General features: G+C 41.1%; 1 non-coding gene across 1 annotated transcript; it reads right to left on the bottom strand.

Moving 5' to 3' along the window:
- Positions 1 to 4,833: 4,833 nt before the first annotated feature.
- On the bottom strand, positions 4,834 to 4,906 carry Trnav-aac. The gene has a single exon. It is a non-coding gene; the product is annotated as a tRNA-Val (tRNA).
- Positions 4,907 to 5,315: the final 409 nt, after the last annotated feature.

Genomic DNA, 5,315 nt, shown 5'->3' with positions numbered 1-5,315 from the left:
AACATGCGCGAACATATAGCAGCATGACTAGAGAAAATTTTGAATCACGAAGCTGCCGAATATACATCCAATATATTTTACGCTAGCTTCGCGCTATTATAAAAACACACGAAATTCTGAATTTAAGTGAAGATATTTGAATCAAGGTGGCAACGCTCTCCTCCTTGGCGGTTCACTTTAACTTCGGGCTATTCCAAAAGGTATGTTACAACTTCAGTGTCATATAACTCGACTTGGCCGGCCGGAGTGGCCGTGCGGTTCTAGGCGCTACAGTCGGTCGCAGGTTCGAATCCTGGCTCGGGCATGGAAGTTTGTGATGTCCTTAGGTTAGTTAGGTTTAATTAGTTCTAAGTTCTAGGCGACTGATGACCTCAGAAGTTAAGTCGCATAGTGCTCAGAGCCATTTGAACCATTTTTAACTCGACTTGTAATTAACTCAGAGATACACAGTAATAGTAAAGTTTGTTTGATGCACCAACTCAAAAACGGTTTGTTATATGTAAGGTAATGAATATATGTTTTGTCTTTCTGGGTAACAAGAGCAACATAACTGAAAAAAAAGTTTTTTTCTTTGTTATCGAAGGGTGGTAGGAGTACCATAAATGAATCAAAGAAAGGGGTCTATAACGGAAAAGGAGTCACATACCCAAGTTCATAGAAATCTCAGAAAGCCATACGGGAAACCACCACCCTCGCATGAACTTCATGGAAAGGGGAGCGTGGGTTTGAAGTACCACGTAGGTAGACCAAGGAAGACTCGGGGAGAATTCGATAGATTTTCCAGCATTCACCACATAAGACTGTTCGTAACATCAAAATACTACGAAAGCGTCTTCATCTGTTTCCATACAGACTACAGCTGTTACTACGAATCAGACATGATGATAAGCTAATGGTTTGTGATTTGAGGTCAAGAATAACTGCAGCTATTAAACAGTTTTTGTTAGAACAGATTTGGACCAGCTTCGAATATCGACTAGATATTGTGCGTGCCACAAAGGGAGCGCGTGTAGAACTTAATTAAAGAACCAGCATAAAACTTATTGAGTTAGTGCAGCAAATAAATTTCAATTTTTTCTCTAAGTTAATTACAAGTTTGGGGATATAACATTGAAGTAGCGAGGTACCTGTTGGGACACCTTGTATTATGTCTGAGACAATGCACTGAATTACATACCGTGTTTATCATATTAAGCTGTTGATCACAAGGATTCAAAAAGTAAAAACAGGAAACATCTAGTATTAATAGTGCTATGTATTAGAAACAAATATGCCCGTTACCAGTTTCGAACCGACAGGTTCATCATCAGAATGCTGCCCATGTTTTATCATTTCAGTTAGCTCATGCTAGATACTGTCCGTGATGTTTCTGTGTGTGTGATTTTTTTCTTTTTTAATTATGACCACTAACAGCCGTTACACAATGAACCTCTCAGTTCAGAAACGCTAATGATACCATTTGTTCTTAATAAATAACATTATTAACGCTGGCTGGTTGCTACTTCTGCTTTCTATAAGAACTGAATTGAATCCTTACATACTAATGGCCTCCTTGTGTCAATTTTCAACAAACTGCCAAAATAAATGAGTACAATATATCATTAATAATGGAAAAAGATTCCATCGACTGCGACTTTCAAGGGAGTACACTTGCACTGCAATATTGTACTTATACGTTGTTTGTTGTTGTTGTTGTTGTTGTGGTGGTGGTGGTGGTGGTGGTGGTGGTGGTGGTGGTGGCGGCGGCGGCGGCGGCGGCGGCGGTGGTCATCGTCGTCTTCGTCTTCACCGTTGTCATCTTTACTCTAGCCTGCTTTGTTGCAACTCCCCCCACTAGTCTGTCCTGTGCCAGCTTCTTCATCCTGCATATCCACGCTTCCGTCCATTACCAGGTGGGTAGTGGGTGAATCCTTTTTGCGTCAGGATGTGTCGTATCAACCGATCGATTCTTCTAGTGAAGTTGTGCTATTTTGTTTTCTCCGGTAAGATTCCGTGTCTCCTCGGTGGTTTATCGAATTAGCCAACTAATCCTTCCGTAGCATCAAATCTCCACGTTTCATTTCCGTTCAAACCGCACTACAGATGACATACTTGTTAACATTTAAATTTATATTCAAATGCTTTCATTGCTACTGGCGTCTGTATTTTGTATCTTCTCTACTCCGACCAACCAGTTTCTGTGGTGTAGTGGTTATCATATTCGCCTAAGACGCAGAAGGTTCCCTGTTCGATCAGGGTGGAAACAAATTATTTATCTTCATGTACGACACTCTTTCCCATCCCCAGACACAGAAATGAAAATTTCTTACGAAATGCGAAATGACTGTGCATCAGTTTAATGGCCACGCATTGGGAGCTGAAGGTGCTTTCGTGACAAACTGCATTAGCTGCAAGGGCACTAACCACAGACGACATAATAACGAGTGCTTCTATAGTTACGATGTATGAAGAAAACATCTTAATGTACACTATGCTTTACAGAAAACTTGAGGCCTTGCAATACGAAGTATACGTAGACAAGACAGTGAATATGCGCTGTTTCTATGTGCTTCGCCCTGTCGGTTGTTTCTCTGTAAACATCGATATCCATACCGTTTTCACAAGTTGTTGAAATATACTAAAAGTACATAAAAATATTATTTTTTCAGGATCTCTGTAGTGTTACTATGATTAACTAATGTCTTTTTCATTAATTGTGTTGTAGATGAAAGTGGGCTTCAGCATTTTACAACCATCTTGTCCATGAGTGACTAGGCCTACAGTTAATTCGTTATGTGATTTCATGTGAAACATCTTATACCTTTTCGGAAACTTTGGAGATCTTCTAGTCTTCCTCACTTATGAACCACCAGTCTATTGAAATCAGTTTGTTGTAGAATCGTAGAACATATTCTGAGCTCAAACGTAATGAGACACCTCGAATAGAATGACCTCTTCCATGACAACCAGCATGGATTCCGAAAATGTCGATCGCGTGAAATCCAACCTCCAAGTTTCTCAGGTGACTTATTGAAAGCTTTGGACCAAGGCAATCAGGTAGATGCAGTATTTCTTGATTCCCGAAAAGCATTTGACTCGGTACTACATCTACGCTTACTATCAAAAGTACGGTCGAATAGGATATCAAGCGAAATTTATGACTAAACTGAGGATTCTGTTGTAGGGAAGACGCCGCAAGTTATCTTGGATGGAGAGTCACTGACAGATGTAGAAGTAACTTCGGCTGTGCGGGGGGAAGAGTATTGGGATCCTCGTTGTTCGTGTTGTATTTTAATGACCTTGTACACAATAGTAATTGCAGATGATGCAGTCATCTATAATGAAGTACAGTGTGGAAGAAGATGCGAAAGTATTCAGTTAGATCTTTATAAGATTTCAAAGTGGTGCAAAGATGGGCAACTTGCTTTAAATACAATTGTCCATTTCGCGAAACGAAAAAACGTAGTTTCCTATGACTATAGTATCTGTGAGGCACGGTTGGAATGGGTCAACTCATACAAATACGTGGGTGGAACACACTTCGTAAGGATATAAAATGGAATGATCACATAGGCTCAGTCATCGGTAAGGCAGATGGACGACTTAGGTTTATTGGTAGAATACTAGGGAAATGCAATCAGTCTACAAAAGGAGATTGCTTACAAACCACACAAGCGACCCATCCTAGAATTGCTCTTGTGTGTGGGACCCATACCAAAACGGATTAACAGGAGATATTGATCCCGATCACCTGACCTTAATCCGTGTGACTTCTGGCTGTGGGGCTATCTGAAAGATGCGTTCTGTGTTCCGATTGAAGGCATGCATTGCGCAACGTATTCACACTTCGATCAGTTGTGGAACATGCTGTTTCTCGATTTCAACTTGTTGCAGTAAACGGTGGACAGTATATGAAACAAGTTTTGAGCCAGTCACACGGAAATTGATAATACGATTTGATTTTGATTGATGCTTTTTTGCGGTTTTTGGCCTCAGGACAATTAAAAACCGATTTTTCCTATTGGATGTGATATGACCTTGCCTTGGTGGATGGGCTTACGTAACTAAGAGTATCATACCTCTACACCCATACACACTGTCAGTTCAGTTTGTTTAATGTCAAACATAGACCTTAGGCATTACTGTATGATTCATTTGTCATTTGTAGTCGATCACTATTAAATTATGATGCCTACAGCGCCGTCTACTGCTAAATTTTATAACTATTTATTTTTCTTCTGACATACGTTTTCCCCCCTTCTCCGATAATATTCCGTTGGAATTTGACGTTATTCTGACCAGTGGTGTTATTTGTACAGCGGTTTGAAAGTTTAATTGTAATCACCCTGCAGCTTACGAAAATGGCTCCTCGTCCAGAGGTAACGGGCTACAATTCTCGACAGGCAACCAACTTCATATTAACTGTTTACCATCATATCAGACGAATGCCGGTAGTGAATACTAAAATAAGATCCTCCGCCCCTTCCTTCCATAACTATTGTTACGCATCTACATTTGTGCTGCGGGAGCCACCACATTTATTACAGTGTGTGGCGGACGGTACTTCATACAGCAGTGTAATCTTCCCCCGTTTTCAATTAAGCTCCGTCTAGCGATTTCAACGTCAAAGAACACTCGGATCACACATTCTCTTCTATATAGTAACAATAGCTGACACCCACAGTAACAATTATTGTGCCGTTCGCGCATAGTGTCCTTCTACCTACTTCAGTTTATCATGGAGTTGCTTTCACCTTGTCGCGTGATCGTTTATTTGATGGGTAGAATCGTTTCAGATTTATAATTTCTGCATCTGGGGACTAGAAAGAGTGTGAAAGACCAAGATAAAAATTCTGTTTCCGCCCGGGATCGAACCGGGGACCTTCCGCGTGTTAGGCGGATGTGATAACCACTACACCACGGAAACAGCTTGTTACTGTACTCTTCAATTGGAGCATATCTATTACACTTATGCATCAAAACAGTAGTGTAATATTTTTTTTTTCATATTTAGCACCTATTTTAATTAACTACTCTTTCTCAGTAGTAGAGATTAGTTATGGGTAGACGGAAGAACAGATGACGGGACTCGCCTGTAATAGAATTATCTTGTGAACAAACAATCTGCGGTCCATGTCCCGTGCTGGCAGATACGCTTCGTTGGTAAGCGTGTGGGTCGCCAGGGATTCCTCGCCGGTTAGAACAGCACGCAAACAGCTGAGTGACACACACCACGCCACGCCGGCTAGCTGACACTCTGTCGTTCCCTGCTTCTCGTTTTTCCTCTTCAGCTCCGGCTCAACACGCTCTCACACAGGGCGAACTGTTCGCTCGTC

Source organism: Schistocerca americana, chromosome 2 (assembly GCF_021461395.2).
Source record: "Schistocerca americana isolate TAMUIC-IGC-003095 chromosome 2, iqSchAmer2.1, whole genome shotgun sequence".
Lineage (NCBI taxonomy): Eukaryota > Metazoa > Arthropoda > Insecta > Orthoptera > Acrididae > Schistocerca > Schistocerca americana.
This window is presented reverse-complemented; position numbering and strand designations above follow the sequence as displayed.